We start from the raw sequence: 13,965 nt of genomic DNA, 5'->3' as shown, positions 1-13,965 counted from the left end.
CCCCCCCCCAGAAAACACTGATGCAGCATCTTCGGTTGGAGAAGCAGGACCTCATTAGATGTAACGCTGCACTTACAGGTGAGACTTCTACATGTATGAAGACAGTTTCAGTGCTTTTCATCATGTGTTCTTGGTGCTAATTTCATGATTGTTGTCTCCAGCTTTTAAAACATGAGCAACCAGATGGAAAGCAGCATGAATCCAGACTACAGTCATCATGCAGATGCTGCAGAGACAGACAAAAAGGTCTAAAGTAAGTACTGACACTTCCCCTCACAGCTTTTGTTTAAGCCATCTATTAAGCCAGCCGTCTGTCCCTCATGCTGCCCAAAGCAGGCAGGTTTCACCACAGCAGGCCAGGATCTGAAATGTTAAACTATGTTTCAGCTTATCTCTGTACCTTAGTTTAATACTGGATTTGAAATACCTAATGCTTGACTGGCAACCAGCAGGTCTCTCAGCACAGCACAGCTCTCATCTGTGTGTGTGTGTGGACGGGCAGAAGACGGGCAGCAGCTGGGCACCCATCAAAATTTCTTCAGAAATTTTCTAGTATTACCATTACAACTGAAAGTTCCATCAGGTGTCACCACGGTCGACGCGCTTCTCCTCCCACAGTTTTCGCCAAACCCATACACATCATACATCAAAACGTGCGTCTGGGTCTGCAGAGGTGTGCTTGTATCTTTCTCTCTCATTACTAAAATGGTTTTTGAGAAAATGACCTTAGAATCAGCACTGTCCCTCTCCATTAGAAATACAGGGAAATCCACAGAAACCACACTAATCACAGCCTAAAACCTCCTTAACATCCACAATTTTTGTTAAAACTGGATAAATTCTTGCTTAAGATGAAGCTATTTATGTCTTCTTTCCATATTTGTGCTATAAATTATGCTTTTTCTTTCAAATCACCTCAGATTCAGAGCAAAGTCACACATTTTCATTAAAAACAGGCCCTCTCCATTAGAAATCCACAGAAACCACACTAATCACAGCCTAAAACCTCCTTAACATCCACAATTTCTCTTAAAACTGGATCAATTCTAGCTTAACGTGAAGCTATTTATGTCTTCTCTCCATATTTGTGCTTTAACTTATGCTTTTTCTCTCAAATCACCTCAGATTCAGAGCAAAATCACACATTTCCATTATAAACAGGCCCTCCTTCACTCATTTAAAGTGACAGTGAGGGCTGCATTCAAACTGCTATAAAACCTATATTTTACACAGGACCTTGATATAAATCACATCAGTGTCTTCAGCAGAGCTTTCTCTTACTGAAAAGTTAATTTTTTTTTAATTTTGACTTTTAAATCCATTGAAACAGCTGTTTGTTGTCAGGGGACACAGCCTGTCCTCCTCTGTCTCTCTCTGGCTCCTGTGTGGTTAACCTCACTCATGCTGTATAAAGCAGGCAGGTTTCACCAGAACAAGCCAAAATCTCATTTTCCAGACTGGATTTGAAATATCTGGCAACTAGCAGCTCTCAGCTCTCATCTGTGTGTGTGTGTGGACGGGCAGAAGACGGGCAGCAGCTGGGCACCCATCAAAATTTCTTCAGAAATTTTCTAGTTGTGAGAATGCTTTAAGGCATTCTCACTATTGTTTTCCTGTTTCCCTTTATTATTATTATTATTATTATTCCGTACGTTTTTTGGCACTCAACTAGTTCTACAATCTTTGACCGATTTCAACAAATTTGGTATCAAAACGTTCAGCTCCTTCAGGAGATGATGGCTACTATTTTTCATGTTTATAACTTTTATACTTTTTAAACTATTTAACTTTTATTCAAATTTTCCCCTCATTCAAATGAATGGCAATTTCTTTCAACTCTTCAAAAACTTCCTCTTCTTTCCAACCTAACTAGTTGAGCATACATTCAGCTAGAGACACCATTCAACCTTTAAAATGTTCACAAGACATTCAGCTATTATCTGATTATACAGATTTTTCAAATATTCAGCCAATTCTGAAATATGACAGTTTAAAAAACATTAACATTTTTGCTCCTTCTTGATTTTTATGCATGAGAAGATTAGAGTGGCAGACTGATCATTTTAACTTTTTCTGATATTCAAACAAATTGCTCTAACTTTAAAACTATTCAACTCAGATAAACAAATTATACCTTAAAATGTAGGTACACTTGTCCTCTTTCAGCTGATGTAACTACTAAATAGCTCACATTTACAGAATTTCAGCTATGAGCCTTGAAGCGAGAGAAACTTTTCAATTTCTCTCACTAACTCCAATGGAAATTTGGTGGAACGCCAGAGACAGCTTCAACTGTGTTCAACCTGCTGCCGTTTAAATTTTTTTCACTCCATTCAAATAAAAACTACATTGCTGCGTTCCTCCAAGCCTTCTGCTTCTTACGGTCTTCAAATTATTTTCCTCGCTCTTCCGGTTTTCTCACAGGAGGTCATAGTATCCAAATATGCAATTTCTGCAGGTTACACAGGGAGAGAGCTCGTTAAGCTGCAGCTGTTGACAAACATTGCTGTCACTGATGACATCACTCTTCCACTCCCTGCTGTATATTACACTGAAGCCATTTAAACTATTATTCACTTGATTTCTGATAAATTTCCACTAGATTCAGCTATTTGAGCATGTTCAACTAATCCATTCAACTTAAAATGCATTCTCACTGCTGTTTCGCAGGAACAGCTCTTTCTAGTTATTATTATTCTTCCGTTTCCGCCCGTTTTTCGGCGCGCTACTCGTCCCACAGCGAAGGTCCGACTAAAATAAAAAATACATGGCTGCGTGCGCGCCGATGGGCAGAAGTGTGCTATTACTTTTCTCTCTCATTACTCGACCGGAATAGCGGATAAATGGGAAAAAGCGGGCAAATTGTCAATGGGAAAATGAATGGAGAAGGCCTTAACGAGGCAGTTTTGGGCTCGAAGAGCCCAAAACTGCCTCCCCTTGGAGGCCTCTGAACTCAGCCATACAAGGTCATACACACATCATTCAAAGTTTGTGTGTGACAGGAAAGACTCAGCTTTAACTGGTGTAAAGGGCTTGTTAATAGCTTATACGGCTTTGACACAACGGCAGTTTACGTTTTAGGTGTCCAGAGGAGCTCATTTTGTGCCTCCTCCACTCTACCTCTCACTCTAAAAATCTTTAAAAAATTATTTTTCAAACAAATGCCTCTCACGTCCAAAATATCTGCCTGATTTGGATAAATTATACATCAAAACGTAGGTATTTTAGTTGTCTTTCACCCAATGTGACTGTCATTGAGCTGGGCCTCACAGATTTCTCACAAATCCCCTCTGAGCGCAGAGAGGGAACATTAAATCCCATTATAAAACGGGCGAGGCCTGAAATCAGTCGGAAAAATCATTTTAAAACTGCCATAATAAAGGAGCCACGGGGGTTAGAAGAATAAAAATGACACCGCTGGCTTCCCCCGGGCCTTCTGGCGCTCACGGTCAAAGAATTATTCGGATACGACTTCTACTTTTCGAACAGCGAGCGTTTGTTCCAGATTTCCTGCTCAAAATGAAAACCCCATGATTTTAAGGGGACAAAGTGAGGTGCAGAATGGCAGTTGGCAGGCACAGCTGTTGCCCATAGCAACTAATTGGGAGCTCACTCAAGATGTCTGCCCTGTTCTATCACAGCTGATGAAGCCAGAGCCAAGCAGGCTGGCCTGCTGTAACAGCATTATGCCAGCCTGTTTTATCTGTGCTCCTAATACAATATAACATGACAGCCTCTGTCTGTCAGCAGGCAGCCAAAACTGTGAAAACAGCTTCATGCCAGCTGCTCACGAGACAAATGCGCGCGAAAGCGCGCACTGACCCAACAGCGTCATGCTAGCCGCTCAGGAGACAAATGCGCGCGACAGCGCGCACTGACCCAACAGCGTCATGCTAGCCGCTCACGAAACAAATGCGTGCGATAGCGCGCACTGACTCATATGTTTTCCATTATGATCAACACATCAGCTATCATAACAGCCCTCACGAGACAAATGCGCGCGACAGCGCGCACTGACTCATATGTTTTCCATTATGATCAACACATCAGCTGTGATGACAGGTTCGTGCCACTCAGGAGACAAATGCGCGCGACAGCGCGCACGGACTCATATGTTTTCCATTATGATCAACACATCAGCGATCATAACAGCGAGACAAATGCGCGCGACAGCGCGCACTGACTCATATGTTTTCCATTATGATCAACACATCAGCTGTGATAACAGGTTCGTGCCACTCACGAGACAAATGCGCGCGACAGCGCGCACGGACTCATATGTTTTCCATTATGATCAACACATCAGCTATCAACAGCTTCATGCTAGCCCTCACGAGACAAATGCGCGCGATAGCGCGCACTGACTCATATGTTTTCCATTATGATCAACACATCAGCTGTGATAACAGGTTCGTGCCACTCACGAGACAAATGCGCGCGACAGCGCGCACGGACTCATATGTTTTCCATTATGATCAACACATCAGCTGTTTTAACAGCTTCATACCAGACGCTGACGACATACGTCAGCAAATTCCACTGTTTTCATTGGTTGTTGGATCGTCACTTCGCCCCTGGTTCTTCGAATATTCTTGAGTAGTCTTTCTGTCTGGCGAGCTTTGTTCAGGTAAGATCTATTTTTTGCTTGGTTTGGTTATATTGAACATTATCTGTCGTTGATCGTGGCGGAAATATGATCGTCTTCGAGTTAAATATAGACGAGGTATTTGCTAATTTTCCTTCCGCCGATGTTTCGGTGTGACTGCCTTGTTTAGCATGCTACACTATTAGCCCGCTGTCTGGCGTGGAATGCTGTGAAAGCTATGAATTTACGTTGTGGTTATATTGAACATTATCTGTCGTTGATCGTGGCGGAAATACGACCGTCTTCGAGTTAAATAAAGACGAGGTATTTGCTAATTTTCCTTCCGCCGATGTTTCGGTGTGACTGCCTTGTTTAGCATGCTACACTATTAGCCCGCTGTCTGGCGTGGAATGCTGTGAAAGCTATGAATTTACGTTGTGGTTATATTGAACATTATCTGTCGTTGATCGTGGCGGAAATACGACCGTCTTCGAGTGAAATAAAGACGAGCTATTTGCTAATTTTCCTTCCGCCGATGTTTCGGTGTGACTGCCTTGTTTAGCATGCTACACTATAAACCCGCTGTTTGGCGTGGAATGCTATGAAGGCTATGAATTTACGTTGAGTGGTTATATTGAACATTATCTGTCGTTGATCGTGGCGGAAATATGATCGTCTTCGAGTTAAATATAGACGAGGTATTTGCTAATTTTCCTTCCGCCGATGTTTCGGTGTGACTGCCTTGTTTAGCATGCTACACTATAAACCCGCTGTCTGGCGTGGAATGCTATGAAGGCTATGAATTTACGTTGTGGTTATATTGAACATTATCTGTCGTTGATCGTGGCGGAAATATGATCGTCTTCCAGTTAAATAAAGACGAGGTATTTGCTCATTTTCCTTCCGCCGATGTTTCTGTGTAACTGCCTTGTTTAGCATGCTACATTGTTAGCCCGCAGCCTGAACTTGAACGCTCTCGACGGCAAAAGCTATGTGCTGGTGTCGAATGAGTCAGAATGTGAATGCATTGTGATTTGAACAGAATATGGCTTGTTTTGACTGCTCATTTTGCTATGTGCTGGTGTTGAATGAGTCAGAATGTGAATGCATTGTGATTTGAACAGAATATGGCTTGTTTTGACTGCTCATTTTGCTATGTGCTGGTGTTGAATGAGTCAGAATGTGAATGCATTGTGATTTGAACAGAATATGGCTTGTGTTCAGTGCTCATTTTGCTTATCCATTTTTATGTCTATTTATTCGTCTATATATTCTCAAATCATGAGCACTTTTGAATTATAATCATGGTATTTTATTTGACAGTTGGCAATTATGTTAATTATTGTACATATCTTCCAATCAGTGAAATATGAACTTTGAGGATCATGGCTTAACTAGTAGAGTGTGATTCCTCCTGATTGCTGTACCGTGCTGGCACGGTGATGCTTTGACAATTAGTTTATCATCCTTGACCATGTTTTTGTGAGAAGAGTATCATGAGTTTGTTCAGTCGGAGAGCTACACCACCAGTGATGACAAGCTCAGAGAAGGCAGACAGGACAGAGACGGAGAAGCTTCAGTCAGACAGAGAAAAAGATGAAACTGAGGTAAATGTTGGAGTCAAAGGTTCAGAGTTACACCTCACACTTCACTCTGTTTAACGTGAATCCTTAACTCATAACATCACCAGATTGTTCCATTTATTCATTAGAAGTTATCATGCTTTTGTTTTTCTTCTGTCAGAGAAACCAAACACCCCCCCCCCAGAAAACACTGATGCAGCATCTTCGGTTGGAGAAGCAGGACCTCATTAGATGTAACGCTGCACTTACAGGTGAGACTTCTACATGTATGAAGACAGTTTCAGTGCTTTTCATCATGTGTTCTTGGTGCTAATTTCATGATTGTTGTCTCCAGCTTTTAAAACATGAGCAACCAGATGGAAAGCAGCATGAATCCAGACTACAGTCATCATGCAGATGCTGCAGAGACAGACAAAAAGGTCTAAAGTAAGTACTGACACTTCCCCTCACAGCTCACATACAGTAAGGATGTCTGTTTATGATTAATGCTGTTAATGATTGTGTGTCCAGCTTTCCATCTGAGGTCCTGCTGAACCGAACACCTGCCCTTCCACAGGAGGATTCAAACTGCATCGTGACGTGTCCAAGGAGAAGAACTATGAAAAAAGGTGAGTGTTTTTATCTTTACTCACCATAGCCTCCCTGTGGACGGGCAGAAGACGGGCAGCAGCTGGGCACCCATCAAAATTTCTTCAGAAATTTTCTAGTATTACCATTACAACTGAAAGTTCCATCACGTGTCACCACGGTCGACGCGCTTCTCCTCCCACAGTTTTCGCCAAACCCATACACATCATACATCAAAACGTGCGTCTGGGTCTGCAGATGTGTGCTTGTATCTTTCTCTCTCATTACTAAAATGGTTTTTGAGAAATTGACCTTAGAATCAGCACTGTCCCTCTCCATTAGAAATACAGGGAAATCCACAGAAACCACACTAATCACAGCCTAAAACCTCCTTAAGATCCACAATTTCTCTTAAAACTGGATAAATTCTAGCTTAACATGAAGCTATTTATGTCTTCTTTCCATATTTGTGCTTTAACTTATGCTTTTTCTCTCAAATCACCTCAGATTCAGAGCAAAGTCACACATTTTCATTAAAAACAGGCCCTCTCCATTAGAAATCCACAGAAACCACACTAATCACAGCCTAAAACCTCCTTAACATCCACAATTTCTCTTAAAACTGGATAAATTCTAGCTTAACGTGAAGCTATTTATGTCTTCTTTCCATATTTGTGCTTTAACTTGTGCTTTTTCTCTCAAATCACCTCAGATTCAGAGCAAAATCACACATTTCCATGATAAACAGGCCCTCCTTCACTCATTTAAAGTGACAGTGAGGGCTGCATTCAAACTGCTATAAAACCTATATTTTACACAGGACCTTGATATAAATCACATGAGTGTCTTCAGCAGACCTTTCTCTTACTGAAAAGTTAATTTTTTTTTAATTTTGACTTTTAAATCCATTGAAACAGCTGTTTGTTGTCAGGGGACACAGCCTGTCCTCCTCTGTCTCTCTCTGGCTCCTGTGTGGTTAACCTCACTCATGCTGTATAAAGCAGGCAGGTTTCACCAGAACAAGCCAAAATCTCATTTTCCAGACTGGATTTGAAATATCTGGCAACTACCAGCTTCTCTGTCTCTCTGTGTGTGTGTGTGGACGGGCAGAAGACGGGCAGCAGCTGGGCACCCATCAAAATTTCTTCAGAAATTTTCTAGTTATTATTCTTCCGTTTCCGCCCGTTTTTCGGCGCGCTACTCGTCCCACAGCGAAGGTCCGACTCAAATAAAAAATACATGGCTGCGTGCGCGCCGATCGGGAGAGGTGTGCTTGTATTTTTCTCTCTCATTACTCGACCGGAATAGCGGATAAATGGGAAAAAGCGGGCAAATTGTCAATGGGAAAATGAATGGAGAAGGCCTTAACGAGGCAGTTTTGGGCTCGAAGAGCCCAAAACTGCCTCCCCTTGGAGGCCTCTGAACTCAGCCATACAAGGTCATACACACATCATTCAAAGTTTGTGTGTGACAGGAAAGACTCAGCTTTAACTGGTGTAAAGGGCTTGTTAATAGCTTATACGGCTTTGACACAACGGCAGTTTACGTTTTAGGTGTCCAGAGGAGCAAATTTTGTGCCTCTGCACTCTACCTCTCACTCTAAAAATCTTTAAAAAATTATTTTTCAAACAAATGCCTCTCACGTCCAAAATATCTGCCTGATTTGGATAAATTATACATCAAAACGTAGGTATTTTAGTTGTCTTTCACCCAATGTGACTGTCATTGAGCTGGGCCTCACAGATTTCTCACAAATCCCCTCTGAGCGCAGAGAGGGAACATTAAATCCCATTATAAAACGGGCGAGGCCTGAAATCAGTCGGAAAAATCATTTTAAAACTGCCATAATAAAGGAGCCACGGGGGTTAGAAGAATAAAAATGACACCGCTGGCTTCCCCCGGGCCTTCTGGCGCTCACGGTGAAAGAATTATTCGGATACGACTTCTACTTTTCGAACAGCGACCGTTTGTTCCAGATTTCCTGCTCAAAATGAAAACCCCATGATTTTAAGGGGACAAAGTGGGGTGCAGAATGGCAGTTGGCAGGCACAGCTGTTGCCCATAGCAACTAATTGGGAGCTCACTCAAGATGTCTGCCCTGTTCTATCACAGCTGATGAAGCCAGAGCCAAGCAGGCTGGCCTGCTGTAACAGCATTATGCCAGCCTGTTTTATCTGTGCTCCTAATACAATATAACATGACAGCCTCTGTCTGTCAGCAGGCAGCCAAAACTGTGAAAACAGCTTCATGCCAGCTGCTCACGAGACAAATGCGCGCGACAGCGCGCACTGACCCAACAGCGTCATGCTAGCCGCTCACGAGACAAATGCGCGCGACAGCGCGCACTGACCCAACAGCGTCATGCTAGCCGCTCACGAAACAAATGCGCGCGATAGCGCGCACTGACTCATATGTTTTCCATTATGATCAACACATCAGCTATCATAACAGCCCTCACGAGACAAATGCGCGCGACAGCGCGCACTGACTCATATGTTTTCCATTATGATCAACACATCAGCTGTGATAACAGGTTCGTGCCACTCACGAGACAAATGCGCGCGACAGCGCGCACGGACTCATATGTTTTCCATTATGATCAACACATCAGCGATCATAACAGCGAGACAAATGCGCGCGATAGCGCGCACTGACTCATATGTTTTCCATTATGATCAACACATCAGCTGTGATAACAGGTTCGTGCCACTCACGAGACAAATGCGCGCGATAGCGCGCACGGACTCATATGTTTTCCATTATGATCAACACATCAGCTATCAACAGCGTCATGCTAGCCCTCACGAGACAAATGCGCGCGACAGCGCGCACTGACTCATATGTTTTCCATTATGATCAACACATCAGCTGTGACAACAGGTTCGTGCCACTCACGAGACAAATGCGCGCGACAGCGCGCACGGACTCATATGTTTTCCATTATGATCAACACATCAGCTGTTTTAACAGCTTCATACCAGACGCTGACGACTTACGTCAGCAATTCCACTGTTTTCATTGGTTGTTGGATCGTCACTTCGCCCCTGGTTCTTCGAATATTCTTGAGTAGTCTTTCTGCCTGGCGAGCTTTGTTCAGGTAAGATCTATTTTTTGCTTGGTTTGGTTATATTGAACATTATCTGTCGTTGATCGTGGCGGAAATATGATCGTCTTCGAGTTAAATATAGACGAGGTATTTGCTAATTTTCCTTCCGCCGATGTTTCGGTGTGACTGCCTTGTTTAGCATGCTACACTATTAGCCCGCTGTCTGGCGTGGAATGCTGTGAAAGCTATGAATTTACGTTGTGGTTATATTGAACATTATCTGTCGTTGATCGTGGCGGAAATACGACCGTCTTCGAGTGAAATAAAGACGAGCTATTTGCTAATTTTCCTTCCGCCGATGTTTCGGTGTGACTGCCTTGTTTAGCATGCTACACTATAAACCCGCTGTTTGGCGTGGAATGCTATGAAGGCTATGAATTTACGTTGAGTGGTTATATTGAACATTATCTGTCGTTGATCGTGGCGGAAATATGATCGTCTTCGAGTTAAATATAGACGAGGTATTTGCTAATTTTCCTTCCGCCGATGTTTCGGTGTGACTGCCTTGTTTAGCATGCTACACTATAAACCCGCTGTCTGGCGTGGAATGCCATGAAGGCTATGAATTTACGTTGAGTGGTTATATTGAACATTATCTGTCGTTGATCGTGGCGGAAATACGACCGTCTTCGAGTTAAATAAAGACGAGGTATTTGCTAATTTTCCTTCCGCCGATGTTTCGGTGTGACTGCCTTGTTTAGCATGCTACACTATTAGCCCGCTGTCTGGCGTGGAATGCTGTGAAAGCTATGAATTTACGTTGTGGTTATATTGAACATTATCTGTCGTTGATCGTGGCGGAAATACGACCGTCTTCGAGTGAAATAAAGACGAGCTATTTGCTAATTTTCCTTCCGCCGATGTTTCGGTGTGACTGCCTTGTTTAGCATGCTACACTATAAACCCGCTGTTTGGCGTGGAATGCTATGAAGGCTATGAATTTACGTTGAGTGGTTATATTGAACATTATCTGTCGTTGATCGTGGCGGAAATATGATCGTCTTCGAGTTAAATATAGACGAGGTATTTGCTAATTTTCCTTCCGCCGATGTTTCGGTGTGACTGCCTTGTTTAGCATGCTACATTGTTAGCCCGCAGCCTGAACTTGAACGCTCTCGACGGCAAAAGCTATGTGCTGGTGTCGAATGAGTCAGAATGTGAATGCATTGTGATTTGAACAGAATATGGCTTGTTTTGACTGCTCATTTTGCTATGTGCTGGTGTTGAATGAGTCAGAATGTGAATGCATTGTGATTTGAACAGAATATGGCTTGTGTTCAGTGCTCATTTTGCTTATTTATCCATTTTTATGTCTATTTATTCGTCTATATATTCTCAAGTCATGAGCACTTTTGAATTATAATCATGGTATTTTATTTGACAGTTGGCAATTATGTTAATTATTGTACATATCTTCCAATCAGTGAAATATGAACTTTGAGGATCATGGCTTAACTAGTAGAGTGTGATTCCTCCTGATTGCTGTACTGTGCTGGCACGGTGATGCTTTGACAATTAGTTTATCATCCTTGACCATGTTTTTGTGAGAAGAGCATCATGAGTTTGTTCAGTCGGAGAGCTACACCACCAGTGATGAGAAGCTCAGAGAAGGCAGACAGGACAGAGACGGAGCAGCTTCAGTCAGACAGAGAAAAAGATGAAACTGAGGTAAATGTTGGAGTCAAAGGTTCAGAGTTACACCTCACACTTCACTCTGTTTAACGTGAATCCTTAACTCATAACATCACCAGATTGTTCCATTTATTCATGACAAGTTATCATGCTTTTGTTTTTCTTCTGTCAGAGAAACCAAACACCCCCCCCCCCCCCCAGAAAACACTGATGCAGCATCTTCGGTTGGAGAAGCAGGACTTCATTAGATGTAACGCTGCACTTACAGGTGAGACTTCTACATGTATGAAGACAGTTTCAGTGCTTTTCATCATGTGTGCTTGGTGCTAATTTCATGATTGTTGTCTCCAGCTTTTAAAACATTAGCAACCAGATGGAAAGCAGCATGAATCCAGACTACAGTCATCATGCAGATGCTGCAGAGACAGACAAAAAGGTCTAAAGTAAGTACTGACACTTCCCCTCACAGCTCACATACAGTAAGGATGTCTGTTTATGATTAATGCTGTTAATGATTGTGTGTCCAGCTTTCCATCTGAGGTCCTGCTGAACTGAACACCTGCGCTTCCACAGGAGGATTCAAAGCAGAATGAAGCAGAGAAAGACTCCCATCAGCTGCAGCGACCCAAACAACCTTCAGCAAACACAGATGTGACCGAGGACTCCGATGAAGACTGGAGTTTCTATCACCATAGGACAGAGGTAAGATTTGAATGTTGTTGGGTTTAATGTCCTCATGTCTTCCTCTTACTGTGATGGTGAATGCTTACAGATATTTCTCTACACAGGGACCCCTATTATAGACTGTGACATGTTAAAGTTTATCAGTTTATCAAAACTGACTGAATTATAATGAGCTGTTGTTGCTAAATAAACACATTTAAACTGTCAGTATGTCTGAACATTACTTTCTGTCCTCCTCCTCTGGGATCTCTGCTTCAACCCCCCCAAAAGGGGACTCGGTTGGCTAAAAGACCATTAACTGAGCAGGTGATTGGCTGTTTAAACTCTCCTCCTTAATCAGGTAAACATAATGGCTGCCACCATTTAAAGTGTAAAGTGGTTCATTGTGTGATTAAGACATTAAAAACCTTGTTTAAGCCATCTATTAAGCCAGCCGTCTGTCCCTCATGCTGCCCAAAGCAGGCAGGTTTCACCACAGCAGGCCAGGATCTCAAATGTTAAACTATGTTTGAGCTTATCTCTGGACCTTAGTTTAATACTGGATTTGAAATACCTAATGCTTGACTGGCAACCAGCAGGTCTCTCAGCACAGCACAGCTCTCATCTGTGTGTGTGTGTGGACGGGCAGAAGACGGGTAGCAGCTGGGCACCCATCAAAATTTCTTCAGAAATTTTCTAGTATTACCATTACAACTGAAAGTTCCATCACGTGTCACCACGGTCGACGCGCTTCTCCTCCCACAGTTTTCGCCAAACCCATACACATCATACATCAAAACGTGCGTCTGGGTCTGCAGAAGTGTGCTTGTATCTTTCTCTCTCATTACTAAAATGGTTTTTGAGAAATTGACCTTAGAATCAGCACTGTCCCTCTCCATTAGAAATACAGGGAAATCCACAGAAACCACACTAATCACAGCCTAAAACCTCCTTAACATCCACAATTTCTGTTAAAACTGGAAAAATTCTTGCTCAAGATGAAGCTATTTATGTCTTCTTTCCATATTTGTGCTATAAATTATGCTTTTTCTTTCAAATCACCTCAGATTCAGAGCAAAGTCACACATTTTCACTAAAAACAGGCCCTCTCCATTAGAAATCCACAGAAACCACACTAATCACAGCCTAAAACCTCCTTAACATCCACAATTTCTCTTAAAACTGGATAAATTCTAGCTTAACGTGAAGCTATTTATGTCTTCTTTCCATATTTGTGCTTTAACTTATGCTTTTTCTCTCAAATCACCTCTGATTCAGAGCAAAATCACACATTTCCATGATAAACAGGCCCTCCTTCACTCATTTAAAGTGACAGTGAGGGCTGCATTCAAACTGCTATAAAACCTATATTTTACACAGGACCTTGATATAAATCACATGAGTGTCTTCAGCAGACCTTTCTCTTACTGAAAAGTTAATTTTTTTTTTATTTTGACTTTTAAATCCATTGAAACAGCTGTTTGTGTTCAGGGGACACAGCCTGTCCTCCTCTGTCTCTCTCTGGCTCCTGTGTGGTTAACCTCACTCATGCTGTATAAAGCAGGCAGGTTTCACCAGAACAAGCCTGAATCTCATATTTAAGACTGGATTATGATCATATAATGCTTGACTGGCAACTACCAGCTTCTCAGCTCTCATCTGTGTGTGTGTGTGGACGGGCAGAAGACGGGCAGCAGCTGGGCACCCATCAAAATTTCTTCAGAAATTTTCTAGTATTACCATTACAACTGAAAGTTCCATCACGTGTCACCACGGTCGACGCGCTTCTCCTCCCACAGTTTTCGCCAAACCCATACACATCATACATC

This window comes from Leuresthes tenuis, unplaced genomic scaffold, assembly GCF_036924035.1.
Source record: "Leuresthes tenuis unplaced genomic scaffold, fLeuTen1.0.hap1 SCAF_14, whole genome shotgun sequence".
Classification (NCBI taxonomy): Eukaryota; Metazoa; Chordata; class Actinopteri; order Atheriniformes; family Atherinopsidae; genus Leuresthes; species Leuresthes tenuis.
This window is presented reverse-complemented; position numbering follows the sequence as displayed.